The sequence below is a fragment of the Agelaius phoeniceus genome, chromosome 6 (genome assembly GCF_051311805.1).
Source record: "Agelaius phoeniceus isolate bAgePho1 chromosome 6, bAgePho1.hap1, whole genome shotgun sequence".
NCBI classification, from domain to species: domain Eukaryota; kingdom Metazoa; phylum Chordata; class Aves; order Passeriformes; family Icteridae; genus Agelaius; species Agelaius phoeniceus.
In genome coordinates, this window is record NC_135270.1 from 2199705 (window position 1) to 2221899 (window position 22195).

Genomic DNA, 22195 nt, shown 5'->3' on the forward strand with positions numbered 1-22195 from the left:
CCGATGTTTTGTTTTGGTTTTGCTATCAGCCGCTCCCCCACGGCTGGTGGGACACACAGACAGGGCAGTGCATGGTGCTGCTTTTGCTTTTTGCTTGGCTTTTGCTTCTGCTTTGCTCTTGCTCTTCGCTTCTGCTGGTTAGTTTAGCTAAGCAGTCCAAATTTTTCCCTGGACTGTTTCTCCTTTCCCTTTTTTGGGCCTACTCGAGCCTGCTCCGGACTGGGACCTGGGAAACACCGAGAGTTTGCACCTTGTGGCTGCAGCAGCTACCCCAGCACAGGAGGGACTGAGAACAGAGCGACCACCCCTGAGAGAGATTTTCTGAATTTGTCATCATTTCAGAGTGGTGACAGAGTGGTGTCACCTGGTATTGTTCATTTTGTGTGCTGGGGGTGCTGTGCCTGTTAAATAAAAAGGTTCTTTCCACTTCTCTCTGAGGAATCCTTCCCGACCCAGCTGGGGGGAGGGCACATGTGGGTTTGCTTTCTGGAGGGGCCCCTTCTGGAGGTTTTCTCCCAGATTTGCCCTAAACCAGGACAGTGACGCAGCACAGCCTCCTCGGCAGGGAGCTGTGACCCCCACACACCCCAGGCGGGGCTCCGCGGCACCGGGGACCGGCGGCTGGGCTGAAGGGCACCATGGCCTCCCTCAGGCAGGGCGGCTCGAGGGCGAAGGGCCCGTGCGCTGAGGGGCCCGTGCGCTGAGGGGACAGAAGCTGACTCTAAAGGCGGACGGTGGCTCCCAGCACGGCACCGCTCCCCAAGGCACCGGGGCGGTGTCCAGGCGACGTTCCACCGCCGAGGGAAGGAGGGGGACGAAGCGCGGGGACGACGGCCACGCTGGGGCAGCGCCGCCATGACCTTCACACCTCGCCGCGTGACGTCACGGCCGCGGATGACGTCACGCGGCGGTGACGCAGCGGCACGGGCGAGCCCCAGCAGAGGGGCGGGCAGCGGGCGGTACCGCGGGCGGCGGCGCCGCCGGGGCAAGCATCGCGGGCGAGGCCGAACCCTCCCCGCCGCCCCGGGCACCCCCGCCAACCCCACCGCCACCGCCACATCCGGGTCCCGGCGTCGCCCCCCCGCCGCCCCTCAGCTCCGCCCCCGGCTGGGGGGCGGGACCAGGGCCCGGAGCCGCGCTTCCGATTGGCCGCGGCCGCGGGGCCGCCCGGGGATTTGCCGGCGCTCGGGGGGGCGGGTGTTGCCCGCTCGGCGGCCGCCCATTGGGCGAGGCGGGCGCGGAGCCGCTCTGCCGTTGGCGGGCGGGCGCGTCCGGTGCGGGGCCGGGGGAGGGTGCCATTGGCTGGAAAGTAGGTTAGTGGTGCGCCGTCGGGTGGCAAGCCAGGCGGAAAGTAGGTCAGGGACGGGGGCTGCCTGCGCCGGGCGTGCGGCGCTGCCGGGGGGCCGCGACCCCCGCCCGCCCTCCCTTCGGCCGGGCGCGGCGCGGCGAGGGGCGCGCGGAGCCGCGGTGAGAGCCAGGGGCGGCGGGCGGGGGGCGCTGGGGGCCGGGGGGGGGGGTCGGGGGCAGCGGGGCCCCGGCGGAGCCGCCGCCCCCGGGGGCCGGGGGAATCCCGGGAGGGGCCGGGGGCGGTGCGAGGGGGACCCGGCCCGGGAGATGGCGGCGCTGGGACCCCCCCGGCGGCGGTGCCGGGCTGTGTCTCCGGGAGCAGGGACCGCGGCGGGGGCCCCGTTACGGAGCGGCCCCGGGGCGGGCTGGCTGGCCCGGCGGTGTGGCGGCGCCGGGGGGACGGGGCCGGCAGGCGGGCCCGCACCCGCGGAGGGCAGAGCCGGGCCGGGGTCCCGCTCGGGCAGGGGCGGTCGGGGGGCTGGGGGGGCGTGCCGGGCTGTGCCCCCTCCCTGGTGCGAGTCGCCCCCAGGCGCGGGGAGGCTCGGGCGGCCCTCACGGAGGGGACGGAGCCCCTTCCCCGGCCCTGGCCGAGCGGGGCCCCGGGGTCTCCGCCGGCCGCTCCGGGATGGGGGAGGCCCCGTGTGGAAGGCAGGAGGATGGCGGTATTTGGGAATTCCCCGCTCGTGTGGCGCCCTGGCCCGTCCCGCCCGCGGGCAGGTGCCGGCCCGGGGCCGCACGGAGCATCCCGGGCACTGCCGGGGCTGTTCCCGGGGGATCCCCCTCGGCCCCGGGCGCTCCCGCTGCCCTGGCGGACACCTGTGTGCCCCTGCCTGTGGCAAGGGAAGGAAGGTTTTCCTCCAGCAGAGAACGGAACACAGCGGGAACACCGAGGCGGCTTCCCGAGATCAGGATTTTGCGCTTGGGGAGGCAAGGGAATCACTTTGCATTTTGAATTGCTGAGGTTTCTGTTACTCCAGTGCCTCGATGATAGCAGTTTTGGGAAGGTTTTCGTGCTTGAAAAACAACGGTGAAGGAACAAGTGGGTGTGTTTTCTTGCCTTGGAAGCAAATATGCCTACTGGAATTTTAAAGTATTTCCTTAGTGTGTGAGGTAGAAAGGGTCAGCTGCAGAATGTGATCTAATCTCTTCAAAATTCAGTCTTTAAGTAGATTCATTTTTTTAAATTCTGGAACTTCAACATTCAAAATACTACATTTCTTTTTAAACATACTCGTAATTAAAGTACCTGTCCTGTCTGTTTATACCTTCTTTTATCAAAAGGGCTTTTTAAATGTGAGTGACTGATAATACACAGGCTGCAGCTAAGTCTGTAAGGGAGAAAAGAAAGCGTGTTTGTTCCAATTAAGTATTAATTCCAGCTAACTGTGTCTGTAAACGGTCTTGCAGAAGGCTGAGGTTAAACTCTGCCCTCTCCATAATGTATGTTCTGTATCCTCCAGGAATATGCAAATGTAAATAGCTCTTTGAAGCATCAGGAACTACAGACCTCTCTCCGGTTACTCTAAACCACAGCTGCTTATTAAGGAGAAAGGCTTTACTCCTCCTGACTTCTGTGGGTTTGTGCTTCTCATGACCGTTCCTGGGTTTTTACCCCTGCTTGTAGAAATTGAGCGTGTAAAATAATCTACAGCCACAGCATTTCATTGGGGTTTTATGCTGTTTTATCCCATATTCTCTTCCACACCGTGCATTTCCATTGTCTCTTTGGATGCCAGCTGTGGTGTGTGGGGCTGTGAGGGATCAAGCTCTGTGAAAGAAGCTCCTTGGGAGAGCAGACAAGCAAGAAGCACCACAGAGAACACGAAGAAAGCTGCTTGGTTTGGTGTCAGGAAGCTGAGGTGGCTGGAGCTGGGACTCCACAAAGCCACAGCTGGAATTAGGGGCTGCTGCCACGTCCCTGTCACCACACCAACACCTGCTGTGTTTGGGGACCCTTGCTAAGGATGTATTAGGAAGGTGATGTTTGTAGGGGGGCTTTAAAGGAGATTTGTTTTTCTCCTTCAAATACCTGCTCTCAAGGATTCTTTTGGGCAACCAGGAGTGAGAACGGAGAGCATTTATTGGGTTTATTTGGTGGAGCTTAGAGTTGCACAGAGTCCTTTGAAGCTGTGCAGGACTGATGGCAAAGCTGAGACTGTGAGAGCTGCAGGTGAGTTAGGCAGGCTTTCCAAGGGAATTGATATCCAGGATGCTGGAAATCCCAGGAGACATGTAGGTTATTTAGTTTACATGAGTACAGAAGTGCTCTTTCCATGCTCAAATGTAACATTTTAAGCTGTTTTCAGCATGGGGCCCATTGCCTGAGTTGTTATACTTTGACAGGAACTACAGGAAAACCTGAAGGAATACATTATTGTTAAATGAAACAAAGTAAATTTGGTGTGCATCCTGTAGTGACTTTCAGTTCTGTAACCTGCATGCTTTTCATTCTTAACATTTACCCTCAGTTATGTCCATAGTTCTGTTTCTAAAAAAGGGAAGAAAAGTAGTGAAAGGCAGCTGCTTGTATCCCCAAGTGTTAGGAAGTTCTCTGAAGTTAGTTGTCTTCAATAAAAGCTGTATAAAGGCATATCATGTGCAAATGACTGCAAAGAGAAGCCCAAAATAACTACATATTTTTAATCTGGTGTAGCTTTTTGGTTCTCACTAAGTTTACAGAATGCAATATTTAAGCTTTCTCTATTTACTTTGATACAGTAAACATGTTTTGAAACTTTAACTTTTGGCTGTCATCATATTTTGAGAGCTTCAGCCTGAAATAATTGATTTTGATAAATGCAGTTGCTGACTGGATGATGCTGACTGGAACTCAGTTACCAACTTTTGAAATTTGGTTATTGAGCATTCTGCTCATGAACCCACAGAAATCACAATCTGTGTTTTGGAGGTGCTTGGAGATGCAAATGGGGTGGTTGATGGCATCTTCAAACCTGGTGAAAAAGCTTTCAGTGTCTCTGAGAGTTGCTGTAGGTAGGTTTAGGGCAGTAGATGGATGAAGCAAAGCAAAGGAGTGCTCTGCCTGTGGGGTGTGTGTATGTCTATATGGGTGTGGTGGTCTTGCACTGCAGTAGGAAATGTGTTCCAGCTTTAGTCACATCAAATCCAGGCTGGTGTTACATAGTTGAAATACAAGACATTGAAGCAGAAAAATTATGCACTTAAAAAATCAGAAGGCTTTTCTCTCTAAGAGTTGGTGTATTGGGTTATTTAGAAAGCCTATTTAAAGTTTTGAGGGTTTTTTTGTGTGAGGAAGAAATCTCAGTTGTGATTATCCAATTAGTTTTATTTGTATTTAATGACTCTGAACCTTGTCAGATAACCTGTGATATCTGTTAAATTGAGCTGCACACTGAATGGGGTGGGTATCAGGGTAACTCACTGCCATTAACTGCATATGGCACCTGCCTTTTTTACCTCAATTTGTTGGAAATATGCAGTAAGGCTACTTATCCAAGGCCCAGACTCCATCTCCTTGGAAACCTGATCTTTCACCAGATGTTGAGAAATGTAATTTCTTTTTTAATCCATTCTGCAGAAGAATACAGATCAAAACAGCATCTTCAGGCTTTGTTAGTCTGGAATATTAATTACCTAAAAAAATAGTCTGACATTTCAGTCTCTGCCCCAAAGAAGATTGATAGTTTCTGTTGTGTTTGGTATTATTTCAAATTTATTTTAGCTGATGCTCAAGTTCCTGGTTTATAGTTTAATTTGATTCAAGAGCTGCCTGATAGCAGGTTCTTCATGAGTAAAGTGCAGGATTGTTTGAGGACCCATGCCTGCAAGGATTTGTCTTTCTCCCCTCTCTGTTCAGGTCACACTTTCTCTTTTGCACTTGCAAAAAGGTATTTCTTAGGCAGCACATTGAGAATTTGTAACCTTTTCAGCCTGCTGCCATTTGAGAAGCTGTTATTCAGTGTCTGCTGTGTCAGATGCACTTGTGGGTCAGCTGCTGATGTCAGAGCAGCTCGTGGCCCTGTGCTGGAGCTGTGCTGGAGTTTACTAGTGCAGGAATTGTGCAGGAATGGTGCCAGTAGGCTGCTCAGAGAGCAGGAGAGAGATCCCCTTGGGAGGGAGAACTCACAAGGCAGTCTCTTGGGGCCCAAGGTGCTGACGTTCTCTGCTGCCTTTCACGGGGCCCATTCATGAGTCCAAGCAGCTGAGGCAGATGGTTGTAGTGTTGGGGGTGGCTCTGGCTGGGATTTCCTTGCAGATGCTGGTGGGCTCTGTTTTCCACAGGTACAAGGCAGTTCAGTGCAGCAGGCACATCGCTAAATCCTGAGCAGTTGTTCCCTGGGTGGCTGGGAGGGAAATCCATCCTCCCATGGGCAGTTGCTGTAGCACTGGGAAGGAATTTTGGTGATTCCCAGGCAGCATCTTTTGGCACCATGTCTCTGAAATCACTTTCCTAGGGAGGTACTTAATGAGCACCTCAGAATTGCTATACAGTTGAAGCCTTTTGCCTTAATTCCTTTCTGTGTCAGCTAAAAAATAAGTGAATGGAATCCATGTATTTGAAAGATTGGATGTGTTCTTGATACAGGGCTACTCAGAAAACTCTAAAATTTTTATTACCCATTTGGGATTGATGCAGGATTTCAAGGGTGAATGAAATAAGACTACCAGAGAACTCAGAAATCACTATTATTCTTGATCTCAAGTTCTTTTTATCTTGGAAACTTCCTTAAAGTGCCTTTACCTTTTACAATTTGCCTGACCAAAATGGACAAAATCAAAAAGACTGGTAGAAATTTTTAAATAATACTGTACTGCAGAATATTTATCAGGTGAAGTGAGAAGGAAAAGTTACTTCCTAGAAAAAACAGGAAAAAATAAAGCTAATAAACTTTTATTTTAACTTTTTTCCTTTTTTTTTCTTTTGTAAGAATGTTTTTTTCTGTCTTCAAAGCTGTTATTTTATAGTTTCCTTGAACTGGTTTGGTTAGTTTTTTTTTTCCTTAACTTGTTGTGAATGGATTTCTTTGTCATCTGTGGATTTTTCTTGGAGCATTACACAATTTAGGAGTTCAGTTCCAATTTGAAGCAAAATCATCTATTAAAATATCAAAACTTTCATCCTTTATGTTGTGCATACGTATTGTATCTTTGAGAGTGGCAGCAAGTTGGCTTTGGTTTGAGTGCTGCTGATATTTTTATCTTTCATTCAAGGACCTCTGATAATTGTATTTTAAATCTCCTTGAGTTTTGGGCTTTCTGCTGCACTTTGGCTACTGGCTTATTAGTTTTTATATAACCTTGGAAAATAATATCTATTTTGCCCACAGACTTGAATGGCCTGGTCATTTTTTCAGGGATAGAATCTGTGGTCTAGAATAGATTGCAAAAAAAAAAAAAAAAAAAATCAGATGTTTGTTTTGGAGGTTCATATTTTTTTAACCTGGTCTTGACTAGTTTGCAGTTTCCAGTTTGAAGTTCTAGAATTGTTGACTAAGAAACAGGAGGCCCATTTATTCCTCTGTTTCCTTTCCCAATGTGTGTTGTTGCCAAGGCATTTCATGTAATCTTGGCATTTGCAAATTGGTTTTTTTATTGATGAAATTAATTCCATGAGCTAAATGGAAAAAACTCAGTATCAACACTGTGCCCTCAATGTACTTAAGAATATTTTGGTGTTATAGTCAGGACGTGGCCCAAATTCATAAACCCAGAAATTTACACATGTTTGTGATCTTAGAAGCCTCTGATAACTGGAATAGCTTTTTTTCCTTATCAATCTGATAAAGTCCCAGAATATTAGGCAAATTTGCTGCCTACAGTAACATTTTACTGTGTTTTTAATCTATACCAAATTTACTATGGCTTGGAAGTTTCTATTACAAATAGTGTTGTTTTCTTCCTGTTTTTATAGACTTTCTTCTTTATTTTTTCTTATTTTAAAATATATTTTCACTGCAATGACCAAACCAGCCTCTGAATATTGTTGTTTATTTTAGAAACCTGGCAAGTCAGGTTCAGTGACTTCTTAGAGGGGCTTGTCACATAAAACATTAGAATTCCTGGAAATGTGCTGTAATTAAAGAACAATCTGTTCAAAGTGTTGTCAAACGCTTTCTATGCAGTTTGGGTCCAAATTCTAGAAGGACTAGAAGTGATTTGCCCTTTAGAAATACAAGGGCAGCAACTGGATATTCCTATTTTAAGTAGAAAGACAAAGAGTTCGTGCTAGTTTGGGTTCGTGTTGGGATTTTCTGTTCCGCTTCTGTTAGAAAATTTAGGAGTACTCACTTTGTGAGAAATAGAAATGTATTTATGTAAATACATTTTTCTCCCTCTGAGACATGTGCAACATGGTCAGCTTGTCTGGCCAGGAGACAGTCTGAAGAAAGATGGGTATTTCCCTGTTAGAGCATTTTAAAATCTAGTTCAGTCTGTTTAAACTATCCCAGCTGGCAATAATGAGGTCTCAATTACTGTACTTGGCATTATTTGTTGAATGAGGTAATTCCTGTCCTCATTTATCTGACTTGACCATGAGACTCTTCCTTAGCAAATGCCTACTTTATTTTCTTAGCTGGAGTGGCTCTTTATTTGTCTTACTCAAACGCTTTTGTCATTATCAAGAATAAGATGATGAGGGGAAAAAAGCCCAGCAGAGGAGAAGATTACTGCAGTCAACTATTGGAGAAACTGTTTCTACATTCCCATTCCTGGTGGGGATTATCAACTCACCATTTTAGAGCAAATTTCAATAATTGGATACAGCTGATGCGATTGTGCAGCTTTTCTGACTGTCCTTTCTCTGTGTGTTTCTCCCAAGAATTCTGCTCTGACTGATGGGTTTTTGCAGGTTTTCAAGGAGCACGTGGGAAACGGGCACTGTTCAGGGCAGGATCATCAGGGCTCTGCTCTGGTACCTTGACAGGACAGAATGCTGGGTTTGGTGCCCAGCAGTTTGGTTTGTAATGACACATGAGTCCTTTGCATCATCTGTGGACAGCTGGATGAGTTTGGACAGCAGTTTTGATGATCATTGGAACTGGGTTGCCATGGTCAGTGCTCCAGGCCTTTCCTGGCTGACAGTTTCCATCTGTGTGTCCTGTCCCTCTGCTCTGTGGTGGCATTTATGTTGGGGCAAAGGTCCAGGCCTGGGGAATCTGCTGGGTCTCAAAGCTGAGTATTTGCCCCAGAAGAGCGATTTGGGATTGCTGATGCCATACAACTTGTGGCTTCATAAACATTTCTGCTTTTGTGGGTTAGGAATCAGCTCACAAAGTGAGTATTCCTGAAGGAGAGGTGGGAGAGGCAGGAAGTGTGAAGAGTGCTGTTTTAAATGTGTTACACTGCAACCTTCATGTGGAAGAAGAGACTTTGTGACAGAGTATTTTTGGATTAAGCTGTGTTGGGTCATTTCTTTCATAAATCTACATAAAAACTTGATGAAAAAAATCTGGCTTTGGCACTGAAACCCAGAAGCCAGAAAAATAAGCAACTTATTACTTTCATCTCTGGAGCTATACAGTGGAGTTTTTCAGTATTTATTGTGCCATTAAAAAAAAAAAATCTCTTTTATTACAAAGAAGAGTAACTCAGGCAGACCTCTGACTCTTTTCCCTTTCCCCTTGCTGGCCCATGTGCCTCTGGGTTTCCAGATGGACAAATATAGAAGTGTTTCAGATACACAAATCTCTCAGGAACTCATTCACCACCATCACCTGACTTTGCCAGAGCTGAACACTTACGTGTCCAAGTTGTTGTCAAACTGATAATTTATGTAAAATTGGCAGAGACCCAGCAATGTCTCCAGTTAAACTTGCCAGGAAGTCTGGAGGAAGTGGAATATAGGAAAGAGACTGAGGAGAAGAAGAGAAGATTTTTTTTTCCAAGACAATACATGGTTTGAACTCCATTAATTGTGCACACCTCTGCTGCCTTTGAGGAGGGCACATGTTTGTGTTAAAAAAAAAAAAAAATTGCTGTTTAAGAATGATTCTCAAACTTGGCATAGATCTCATCTTGCTTCCAGTTGGTTTAAATGTTCTGTTTTCAAGAAGCAAAGCTTTCTAAAGCCTACCCAAGCTTCCATTGAGAGAAATATTGGCACCATAGTTTGTTCTTGATGTTCTTATCAAATAGCTGTATAGGAGAATTGTTCTTGTGTTCAGTGGCATGAAAAACTTTCTAGGACTGTAATGTGCCCTTATTAAAGAGATTTACTAAACTTTTTGAACTTTATTTGGAATATAAATGGAACGTAATGCAAAGTTTAACTCAGCAGATAACAGGATAATTCATGCCTTCTACTTCAAGTTTCTTTCCCTAGAGTATATGAACACTAATAAGGACCAAATAGTTGCACATCTTGGAAAGAAGCAGAACAAAAAAAAATGTCTTCCATGTAACAAAAAAGTGAGCAAAAGTGCCCTATTGGTATCTCATTAGAGACCCAGGTAGTGTTGTAGCATATTGATGATCATCATTCCATATTTTCAGATTCTTAAAGTTCCTTTAAGTGCTCAAATTAGTGTTGCAGAGGTCTTGCTGCTTTTTAGACAAAATGAACATGCCTTTTAGAGCAGGATTTGCTCAGGCAAGTGCTTAAGCCTCCATGGATTCATTCATGGTGTGCTGTAACACTTGTGTAATCTACTTTCTTTGGCACATATTTCGGGTGCATACTTCTTATTTTTTAAAACAAATATTTGGTCACTTGTCCAACTTGTCCTCTACTTTTAGGATATTTCTGTGGCTTGCTGTTTTCCTGTAGCCCCAAACCCACTGGAATGGTGGTGTCCCTTGACAAACCTGGAAAAGTACTGCTTTCTGTTATTTGTCAGTGGAGCCCATTTTTCCATTTTTCTGTTGAATTTTGTTTGGTGACTTTGGAAAGCCTGCTAACTGGTGTCTCAGCTGGCCTCTGACTTTATTTACAGATGCAGGCACTCAAGAATTCACCCTTGGAGCTGGCTGTGTGTGGCTCTGTCCTTTTGTCTCAGCTCTGTGAGCTCTTTGTTTGCTGTTTCGTGCGTGTGTGTTTCGTGGTGGTGACGATGTTTTGGAGTGATGCTGCGTTGGCAACCTGGTCACAGAATAACACTGGGGCAGGTTCTCACGTTTGCCTGGGGGAGTGGCTGGCAAGTGGATTTCAAAGACTTTCAGGAAGCAGAAAAAGAAACTTCCCTGCCCTTTCAACACCTGGAGGACTCTTGATGCACTAGGTTAAAGGAGAAACATTAGGGATAAGTACAGCTAACTTTGATTGCCCTTTCTAGCAAACCTCATTGCATGTGGCAGTGAAGGGTGAGATTTTCACCTCCAAATACAGCCCAGCACATCCCCTGTAGCTCCTCCCTGTGACGGAATTTGGCCAAGTCTTTGTTTGGCAGCAGCGGGTGAGTTTCTCTTCAATCATCCCTCACGGTGTAGTTCTGTATTTTCCACACATCCTTCCAGAAGTGGACTCATCACAATCATTTCCACATGTGAGCTTTTCCTTGTTTTCCACCCTTCAAAGGGCTGCATAGTTTGTTCCTGGTGGCTCCTTTTGCTGTGCTCTGCTTTTATCTTCATAGTTTTCACATTCCCACTGCTCAGGCTGTAGGCATCAGTCATCTCAGTGCAGGTAGATTTGCCTGTTCCATGTGCCATCCCAACCCAGAGCAATGTTTCTTAATCCTAACTGGAGTAGTAACATTCATCCAGATTCTTTCTTGAATGGCTGTTGGTGGGAGATGGATTTCACTTGGGTGTTGATTAAACAGCTTTCTACAAAAGGAGCAAATTTATCCAAAGCAGTAGCTCACAAACAAAATAAATACATTTCAGAGTGTTTCTTGAATGCTTCTATTACCCTGGAGGCTTTGTAGGGCTATTTGAGCTGCAATCTGCCTTTGAGAGTTGACCTGTGTGCTCCCACGTTGAGGTGTGTGTTTGCAAGGGAAGTTAAATGGACTCTCAGTGGTGAGCTCATCATCTCTCCCCTCCACTGTGCAGTGCTGGTATCTGTTTGACTTCTGAATCACCAAACTGTCATTACTCAGACTTGTAGCTTTTTTAAAAATTACTCCTTTACAAAATTAGGTTTCATCTATTTTGTATCTCTGAACAGTTCAGTGTGGGGTTAGTTAAGCACCAGTGCTGTATGGGAGTACCCAGCTGAATGCTGAAGCCAGGAGGTTAAAAGCTCTAGCAGTTAGAAAGGATTAAAAGGTTAGATTTCCAATTTCTCAACTAATGAAATAGTGTCAATTCTGTCTTCTGAATCTCCCAAAGAGGAGTGTGTGTAAAAACCTGTAAAAACTGCACTGTAAAAACCCACCTAGGCCTGTATTAAATAAACTATTGGACTGATTCATGGTTACTGTGTGTGAGCTGAGTAAGGATTAGTCAGGAGCGTTGATTCTGGCAATTTCCACTTGGCTTGCTTGGGAAATATATGTGACCTTTCTAACTACAGCTGAGTCCTGTTCTGCATGTCACCCTTGCAAGAGGAAGTGACTGAGGGTGGAAGGGCTTTATTGACTGGCAGTTCCCAGGGCAACATTAGAGAGGTGCACAAAAGAATCCGTGCCTTGGTAAACAAGGATATCAAGCTGGACTCAAAGGGAGGTTGATCTATGTAGGATGTTAATTATGTCATAGCTTTAAATCTTTCTCAGACTTGATAAAGTGTGAATAGAAAACTGAAAGGAGTTCAAGGAATGAACTGTTTTGCAAACATAAATTTAGTGTCAGATCAAAGGAACACAACTAAACTCACTTAAAGGAGGAAAAAGCAATTCAGTGCATTAATCCTTCAGTCAATGAGCTGATAACATTATCTGGTAGGAGAAAATGAAATGAGGTTTAATAGCAGATAGGTGACTTAGTGACATTGAGGCTAGAAAAGTTGGAAGTTAGGAGCAAGGAGAACTAAGCTTTGGAACAGAAAAGGTGGGAGGTGGGTAAGGGATTCTTACAACACATCAGGTCTTCCAGGATATCTTTGTAAAGTAAACTTTGACCTGAATTACAGCATATCAGTGTGTCCTATAAAAGAGTAGATGAGGTTGCCTCCTGTTGCAGCAGAGGAGAGCAGAACCCAGGATTATACAAGGGAACAGATGAATGAATCTGGTATCAGTGTTGAGATAAAACTTGCCTGCTTATCTGTGCTCTGTGTTTGAGTAGGAGGAAGTGCAAGGACATACAGCTTTTACCAGGCTGAGCAGGACAGGGAGGGCCAGAGAGACCTGGAGAAGAGAGAAGGGGACTGCAGAGACTCTTGCAGCAAAACAAGTCAAAAGGTTAAAAATACTGCAGGGGGTTCTCGTGTTGTCATTCTCTAAAGCATGCATAAAATGTAATACCCATTAGTTTTGTTCTGCAAAGCAAACAAAACTTTTAAATATATATATAAATATATATTATATATAAATATATATAAAATATAACCACTTTTGGTCTGTAATCTTAAATGGATCAAAATATAACACTTTTTTATTTTGGAATAAGAATATCAATACCAGAGACAGAATATTAATACCAGTGTTTTGCTATAAGGTGAAATTTGGACACTGATACTTGAGGGAGACAAAAGTGGCCCAGAAACCTGAGGACCTCATACTCATATTTAGGAAAACAAAGATGGAGTGATTTAACATGAAGGTAATGAAAGTGCCTTTACATTTGTCAGTTAAGTTGCTCAGGGTAAGTATTTTGTGTTTAGTCAGTTACTCCAGAATTTAGAGAATATAAATTTAAACTTGTACCTTTAGGGATAACAAATAAATTCAATGCATGTGGAAGAAGAGGAGACAGAACCTTTGAAGAGAGCTGAAGGGACTTGAACAGATAAAAAAGCATTTCAGTTGAGCACCAGATAAGTGACTGAAGAAAACATACATACAAAAAGTGTATGTATTTCTCTATTAAAGTCAGGGCACAAGAGTGCATGAGATTGAAGTGAACATTTCAGAAAAGTAGGACTCTTAAAAAAAGCCAGAACTCTTTGTATCTATTGTTTAGTCCATGGTCCTTTGAAATATGTGATTCTTTTCTGTTCCAAGCATTTTTGTCTGGTTGGGTTCTTCCCTGTGTGTAATCAAAGGTCAAAGGTGGGGCTTGATGATCTTGGAGGTCTTTTCCAACCTTAATGATTCTATGATCAGTAACAGTTTGCTGGCTTTAGTGGCTCTTGGGCCTCTTTTTTAAAGAGAATTAAGAGTTTTACTTAATGCTAGGAAAGATGTGGCACTGTAGGAGAGGTTTGAGGTGAGTGGGGCAGTGTGTATGCGCTGAGGTGCTTGGCAAGGTGAGGCTCAGGCCTGCCTTTCTGGTGTCTGCTTTGGGTGCTTTGTGCCTGCTGACTTTTATGGGGTTCCTTGCTCAGTGCTGTTGGTTTTGGCTGCTGCAGAGGACTTCAGCTGTTAAAACTGGATTTGAAATTCCATTTAGGAAAGCAGACATCAAGCATATAAACCTGGCTTCCTGTGTTAGACTGGGTTTTTTCTGATAAGCTAAGCTTTTACAAACTGCTTTGCTAAACTTGTGATGTCTACTGATTCAGTTCAAATGTTCCACCTGGTGCTGAGTGGTGGTAGGGTGAGAATTGCAGGTGAGTTAACTTAAAACACAGCTGACCTGGAAGGGTGTTTTGAGGATGTTGTGTATTTCACACTTTCCCTGTCAGTATGCCATGTATATCGTACTTGTAAATAGAAGTTTCTCTGACAACTTAGAAATGGAGATAATGTTCTTTTACTGATAGCAAATGAAGGCAAGAGAGACCACTGTGTGCCATGAAGAAGACCCAGGTGCTGTAGAGTTGTGTCTCCAGCAGGGCTGTGAGGTGCTCCTGGTGAAGGAGTGGGATTAGGGCCCACAGTTATTTTCAGCTCAGGGACTTCACAGTGCTGGTAACCCTCAGCAGAATCCCTGTCCAAGAGCTGTCCTACCTCTCTGTGCAAACCAGACAAACCACAGGAGCTCCTGGGCCTCCTGTGGCCTGGCTGAGAGTTTCCAGAGCCTTTCCACCTCATGTGAAGGGCTGTGTTGTTTTGAGCCTTTCAGCCAGCCTTTGTTTGATGGCGTTTGATGAGTTTGTAGATCTTGGTCCTGCCAGTTTTCTAAGCTGAAGAGGACCAGTTTATTTCATTGTTTCTTAAGCAGAACTCATTGCCTCTATTGTTCTACTGAGTGAAAGTGGAAAGTTTTCCATTTTCTAATAGATTTAATTGCTGGGGATTTGTTGGATGATATCCAAGCCATCCTGTGTTCAGGAGCTGTGAATAATTACGAGCATTTGTAAGTGCTAACTAAGGGACTGCATTATTAATATTTGGCACAAGTATATGCTACTTGCAGAAATAAAATCATCTAAACCTACTGAAGCTTTTTTGAGAAGGAATGTGAACTGTCTAGTGATCCTTCCTAGGTCCATTGGGATCAGACTGCGTAGGTCGTGGAATGTTCTCTTTTGGAATTAAAACAATGGCTTGGAGAAACTTCTGGTTGCAACTGTTTGTCAGATGTCTCTTTGCTCTGTGTTGCATCCCTTCTTGGTTAGGTTCTCCATCTTGTGTGGTTGGATCATTGAGAAATGAGAAATCATTTTTAAAAAAATCAAGCATGCAGCCTTCAGTTTTATGAACAGTCCATTTTTGGGGTTGGGTGGCTGTGATTTGTTGTGTTGGGTTTTTTCTGAACAGGTTGTCTTCCTCAGTTGCCCATATTTGGTCTTGGCAGGATTTTTTTATCTCTTGGGTTTTTTTGTATGTGTATGTCTATTGCACACTGTTCTTCCCAACTTGCATTTCTGTTATTTTAAATTTTTGTAATGGTTGAGATGTCTGCATAGCAATAGGGATCCCATTAAGTGAACTGCTGGTGTTCCCTGATCATTCCTTTGCCTTTCTAAAGGCTGTCATGATTTGGGAACATGAATCTTTGTTCCAAATACAGCAGCAATTTTAAAACTTCTTCAGTTTCAGTTGTAATGTAAAAGTATGCATTCAAACTTGACTGTTGATTTTAAATTAGAAATCATGGATTTAAAAGCCTGTCTGGAAGATGCAAAGTCTGAGGCTTGTATCCAGCTGGATCTCTGGCTGCTGAATGTCACAGGTTTGGAAATGTGGTGATTCTCAACATCAGTGTGAATGTACAGAGGCACAAAAAAGGAATATGTTGTATCAGCCATTTCTCTACAGAGCTGTCCTATTGCTGTAGGCCTTCCTCCAGAAAATAAAGCTTATACTCCCACTGCAGCAGTGACTGCAGAGTGGATGGAAATCCTCCACTGTGTCTGTATATTAATAACTTGCCATTCACAAAAGAGCAGAGAAAATGTCACAGTGCAGATGTGGATCAGTGGAAAGGTTTCAGCACACCTTGTCTTGCTCAAACCAAGGAGGGATTTGTGTGTTGGAAACAAATCCCATGGGAGTGCTGAAAATATCTTGAAAGTGCAGGAAGGCTGTAACAGGGTTATTTCAACTGCTTACTGTAGTTGGATGGGACATTTCTTCATTCCCCTTCTCTGGCACGTCTCCTCCCCTTGCTTTGAGCTGCTTCTGGGTACCATCTGAGCTTTCAGCAAGGCACTGGAGATTCCTGAGCCCCCAAAGACTGTGCTTTCCCTCTAGTTATTGTTCAGCATGATGAATTCAACACACAGGACGGGCAGGCTCCGAGGATTTCATTAAAGTCTCTGCTGGAGTACTGGAAGGGAAAGCTGGGGGAAGAGTGACAAGAGACTAAAAAAGGGAGTAAAGCCACCATCCCCTTGGCACTAAGGTGTTCTATCAGCTGTTCTCTGAAACTTGGCTGTGAGGTTTACAGCAGTATCTCGTGCTTATCCTGAGCTAGACAAATACAACTTTTTCCAAGCAATATTCTGATGGCTTTTCCCTAAACTGTCACTTGATTTGCTCCATCAAGTCTTACTTTGAATGCTGTAATTACAAACCCTCAAAACCAAAACCACTCAAAATGGTGGCTTTAGTGAGGTTCACGCTGTAGGGTGTTTGGGGCTCACCTTAAACATGTGTCAACTGCACAGACATTCCATTTTATCCAAGTAAGAGAGAAGGAAGCATGAAAAGTAGCTAGTGCTGCACTAGAAGCCAAGAGCATTGACTTGAGGGTTCAGTATATGGTGCAATGAGACATCTAACTTTACCTTTAATGTCCTGCTGAAGGACTTCTTTGGGTTGGCATTGTGTTTTCCCTGTCCTGCCATCCCATGCCTTGTTTCATAGCAGTCCTGAGCACAGCTCTGCCTGGACAGGGAATTGTTAGCTACAACAATTCTGCTCCCAATGTGCTGTGTCAATATTAGTGCTGGCCTGGGGGGCCTTGGGAGCTTGCCCTACTGCTCAGTGTTCTCTGTGGCTGCGCTTCCAGCTGCTTGGTGTGCTCTCTGCAAAGGGCAGAGTGGGGGGTAATGCCCACTGGCAGCTGTCATGGCTTGGAAAGGCTGCCCTTCTCAGCCTTAGCAGCAAATCCCTCCTTCAGAAACCTGGATTTCAGGTATGGCTGGTGCTGTTACCTGTGGAGTGTCAGATTGCATTCTTTTCTGACCCAGAGAGGTGTTTTGAAAACTTTTATTCCATTTGCAGTCTCATGGGAAGGGTGAGACAATATACATATTATCATTCACACCATCACAATGAGAAGCCAACTACTTCCTAATTACAATACTTTATAGGTGTTTCTTGGCCTATCAGCTTTTTTGCCACATCAGCTTTTTGCCACATCAGCTTTTTGCCAGTTTACTTACATATCTATTTCCCACACTGGAGTGACACGTGTATAATTTTCTAATGTGTGTTTCTCTACGTGTTTTCCATAGAACAATTTAGGAAGTGCTAAGTTGTTGCAGCGTCAGGGTTTCACTGTTTGATTTGGATTTAACTGGCAAATAGTGTGCCTTCAGGAAAGGAAGCTGCTGAGCTTATTCGTGTCAGTGTTTACCAACAGAGGGACTCCTGTTGCAGGTGCATGTGTGGGGAAAAGTTTTCTTAAAACTGGAAATTTGTCAATAATTTTAGAGTTGCAAATTTCTGTTTCCACACAGACTTTAATGTATACAGTAGTTATGCCATCATTGTACGTTCTCTGGATTTATTTTTTTGTACCAGATTCTGATCTGTACACTTAATGAAAAGCTGTGATGCCCTCTTAACCAAAAAGCACTGGTTGTGCAGGAGAACAAAAATTAAGTTGAGCCTCTAAGATAGTCTGAAGGAAGAAATGTAGACATTCACATGGATGTGATGCATCTGTGTTTGACAGCTGATTTTGTGTGAAGTAAAAAAGAGCTTGTAAGAAACCAGTGGGAAAAATGAGCCTGTGGAGGATATGTGAGCTAGAGGAAATGGTGGAGAGGCAGCCAGGGTGAGGAAACCCCAGCTTGGTTCCAGGCAGGCTGAGAGTTTCTTCCTTTTCTCAGGGCTTGCTTTAGGATGGAAGCAAAGTGACAGCCTGTTGGCTTTGCTTTGTCAGGCTGGCAGAGTGCTGAGAGCAGGGGTGGCTTCTTCCAGCCAGAGATGGAATCCAGCAGGACCAGAGGGAATATGCAAAAACTGGAAATGAAAGGATCAGCTATAAATAGAACCACCTGTCTTTGCTCCTTCTGGTGATATTTTTGCCCTCTTGTTCCAATGCTTTGTTCCCTGAAGATATAAAGTATTTAGCTGCAGTTTGGCAATAGATCTCTGAATGAAAGGTCTGGCACGTGCCAAATGTGTTTGGGTTTGTTGTAGTAATAATATGACTGGAAAACAGCTCTGTGCAATATCTTTAAAAGTATTTGGACCAGGTGGTTCAACTCAAAAGAAAACTGGGATTTTCACCTTAATATATGCACCTCAAAGGCTGAAAGAAGTGAGTAGTGGTTTAATCTATTCAGCTGAAAAACAGCTAACTTCCCATAATGCATAAACTTTAAAAGTCAAGTGAGAAAATATTACTTGGGTAGTATTATTCATGCCATGGCTTGAATGTATTGTCTGGTTTGGATGCCCACAGTGCTGCAGTAAGAGGAGGGAAGGAAATGAGGGCTGACAAAAGCCCAGAAGGACTTGGTGGCTGGAAGCTGGAGTAACTAATGGAGTACTAGGATAGTGCTGTGCCAGTGAGAACATGGCTTGAGTTAAAGCTTGTGCTCACTTGAAATGGTACAGTCAGGGGATCCTGTTGAAGTACAAGCAGTAGTTCTGAGCTTGAGCAAGAAGCTCTGGAAGGGTTTCCATGGTGTGCCAAGTCACTGGTCACAGGGTAAAATTCTACTTTTGACACAAATGAGGAAGTGTATCACTAGGCTGCTGATTCATTTTAAAAACACATTTCTTTGAACTTCTGAGAATTTTGCCTTCCTGCCACTGAAAGACAACTTTTGAGATTATGAGCTACAGGAAGAATATTTGCTGGGCTGTGAGGATCCACGAGCTTCACTGAGCTGCAATAAGGAAATTAAATTTGCCCAGATCATATCACAGTCATAATAATACTTACAGGGTACAGCTGGGCTTTATTCATCATCTCTAGATTAGAAGATGTGCATTTAAACAATATGAAACTTACTTGTTCTCTTTGGCTAATTAAAGTCTTTAAGACCTATGTCTAAAACATGTCTGCTGTAAACTGGTGCTAATATTTAGGAGCTGGATGAAATCTTGAAACAAAAAGCTGCATCTTTTGGACTGCAAGTGCAAAAAGGAGCCATTCCCAGCTGTGAGTTACAGAGGCACTGATTGTAAATTCCCTCTGTATAACATGGGGAGTGAGTTAAGTAGCTTACCTACTTGTTATCTTGTATGCTGCTCCTGCTCCAGAAATGTCAGTCCAGGTTGGGTACAGTCCTCTTACAGAGAAATTTCTAATCTTCTAAAAGTTTTGGCTTTGAAGTCGACTCTACAGTGAATCTTCTGTTGTTGACAGATCAGAAGTAATGTGTACAACTTGGGAGACTTCACAGAACCACTGCCTCCTCAGCTGAGAAGGTTTTTGTTGTTTTGTGGGTTTGGGTGTGTGTTTCTGATCAAAGCATGCTGGAAGTACATGAGCTATTAAAGAAATCAACTTTGGTGAGGTTTTTCCTTGAAGCCCATTAATGTTGGGTAATTGATTTACCCGCATGGTAGGATGGATTTTCCTGTCTTTCACACACCCTGCTCTGCCTCCCACCCTCTCCAAATCCCTTGGCTGGCTCAGGGTTGGTGAGCAAGGACTGCATCCTGTGCTTGTGAAACAGCAGGTCCCTCACACGTTAGAGGCTGGACCTGCCTTGGAAACTCAGGACTTCAGCTAGGTTTAGATTGCAGTAATTGAGGGGGTAGATTTATTTTGTTGTGCCTGGGTCTGTTTCTTTTAGCTCTGTCATTACTAAAAGAACAATTGATTTTGATGAGCAGATTGAAATAAGTGGCCCGAAGGACTTAAAGTTTCTGTTGTCTTTTGATTTTAAATCTTCTCATTCTCCCCAGTCTTGAAAATACAGTACCTTGTTTCTTCTCACACATACACAAAATCTTCTGAAGGAATGGAATAAATAAATATTAAATATCACATCCTAACATAGATTTTTGTCAACTTACTTTACCAACATTTAACAGTAGTGGACCCTATTTTTAATATTTCTTTGTTCCATAACTTGTATTACAGAAATTCTGGGGTGCCGTGCTGAACAACATTTTTGAAGCATTGTTTTAAAGTATGTTGGCTTGGGTGTCTTGGATTTAAAAATTAAAACCTTTCTGGCATTGGGCTCAGACCTTTTTCTACTAGCAGCTGGATTTCTTAGGAGACTGATTTTTATTCTGTTTTATGGAATAATGGCTGTATCCCTTTCCAGTGAAATCAATCTGGATGTTTTAGAGCAGCAGGACCTGTTGAAATCCTAAGACATCCAGAGGTGTGTGCTGATTGAGAGTGGATCTTTCATTGACAGATAGACCTGGGTGTAATTCTTAGTGTAACTTTTTTTACTCTGTAGGAGATCAGCTGTTAGCTTACAGGTTGTGTGGCAGCTACACTTTTCTGCTAAAACCCTCCTTAGTGTATCCCTGCTGACATTTGAGGTGAAATATGAACATGTGCTCCTAGAATATCTGTGGTGATCTCAGTGTGTCTGTGAAATGTCACGAGGCACCCAGTAACACCCAGGGTGTGCAGAGCTCTGGGGCAGAATTCAGTGGTTCCTGCTCTCAGTGGAGACCCCTGCAGTGCTGGTTCAGTCTCATTCTGTGTGCTGGGGCTGAGTTCAGGAATCCCTGCGGCACTGGGAGCCCTACCCAGTATCTGCTGATGTGAGCACCAGTACTCCTTGGTTCCAGTAGCCTCTAGAGAGGCTACAGTTTGCTTCATGTGTAGAGTTTCATAAATCCCTTCAAGCCTGGCCTTCCAAGAAAGGCAGGTCCCTTTCTGCTTTCCCTGTGGAAGCAGTTTCTTGGAACCTGAGCAGTGCATGTGCTGGCAGATTGATTATTGAAGCAGGCCAAATTCCTTTGGTAGCAGCAGCATGTTAGTACTGATTTCCAAGAGTGTGCATCCCCACCTTTTCACAAGGGCTCGATCAGTTCCCTTGTGAGGTTTCCTTTTGATGGCTGCCCAGAATGAAATATGCAAACAGGGCAGCATAAGCTCACTTCAAAGAATAAGAGCTCAAAGAGTCTAATCTTGGCTGAGGAGAAGCTTACACTAGATCAAGCTTTCAGTAATGGTTGCAAACTGGCAAGCTTTGTTGAAACCCTCTTGCAGCTGGGATTCAGTGGGTAGGTAGAGAAGAGAGGCAGACACTCCTGAGATGGGAGGGAAATGGAATCTCCAGTGGCTGAGGTCAGCTGGATAATCAGGATGCTGGTTCTGATGTCTCCAGTGGCTATTCTGTAGAATTTTAAGGTAGACCTTGAGCTCTATCACTACAGGTATATCCCAGTCCCCTGTTAAGGAGGGAACAAACTTCATGAACAAATACCAATACTTAGCACAGCTGGTCTAAACAGGTTTGATTCCTGGAGGTGACATGAGCTGGCTTTGGTTTTGATCCATTTTTCCTTTTCTGCTTTGAAGGTGATCCATACTTCTATCCACAAGGCCTTCCCATGTGACCACACCACCTGAAACACATATTTGTCTGCTTCACTGAGGAAAGAGCATGAGCTAGGATTTTTGGAGGTTGTTTATTTCTATTGGGTTCTCTTTCCAGAATCAGCCTGTTTTCATTTTCTTCCATGCTGTCTGAAATTTTGTACTGAGAGCTGCAGACAAATGCAAACCTGGGAGGGGTGTCTGAGACACCACATGAGTATGCTACCAAGCAGGGGGGTCTCCACAGACCAGAGAAAAGGGTCACCAAAAATCTTAGAAAGAACCTTAGGAAGTTAGCAAAGAGAAATGCCAAGTCCTGCACCTGGGAGAGGAAAACCCCCATGTGTCAGTACAGATTAGGGACTGAATAGCTGGAAAAGAGTTTACAGAAAAGATATTGATGGCTCATGAGGCTTCAAGGGTGTCCTTGCAGCAAAGAGGGCCAAGAGCCTCCTGGATTGCATCAGGAGTTGTGCTGCCAGCAGGCTGGGGGAAGTGATCCTTCCCATTTACCGAGTGCTGCTGGGACACTTCTGTGTTCTGGGTCTGGTTTGAGCTCCCCTGTGCAAGAGGAAGTTATTTTAGTTAGCACTTATTCTTGGTTTTGAGGCAATGAGAAGTCCTTTGTTAAAGTAGCTGGAAGTAAAGACTGAGGTACTTTCCCTCATAAACAAGGAGAGATCGGAACCAAGACCCCTCTTGATCTGAGTCTCAGTGTTGTGGGAACAAGATAAAACGCATTGTTGTGTGTCTCCATCAGCACTGAGAGAGTCTGGAAGGCTGTGAGGTGATGCCATGA

General features: G+C 44.6%; 1 protein-coding gene across 9 annotated transcripts in view; it reads left to right on the forward strand.

The window, feature by feature from the left end:
* The first annotated feature begins 1186 nt into the window (after positions 1-1186).
* Positions 1187-22195, forward strand: part of BMAL1 (basic helix-loop-helix ARNT like 1) — a 51220-nt gene continuing 30211 nt past the window's right edge. For 5 of the 9 annotated variants that reach the window (XM_054634533.2, XM_077179489.1, XM_077179490.1 and 2 more), the window contains exon 1: positions 1320-1467. The gene's annotated coding sequence lies outside the window, so the exon portion shown is untranslated. The other 4 variants (XM_077179486.1, XM_077179487.1, XM_077179484.1 and 1 more) reach the window with 4 other exon arrangements.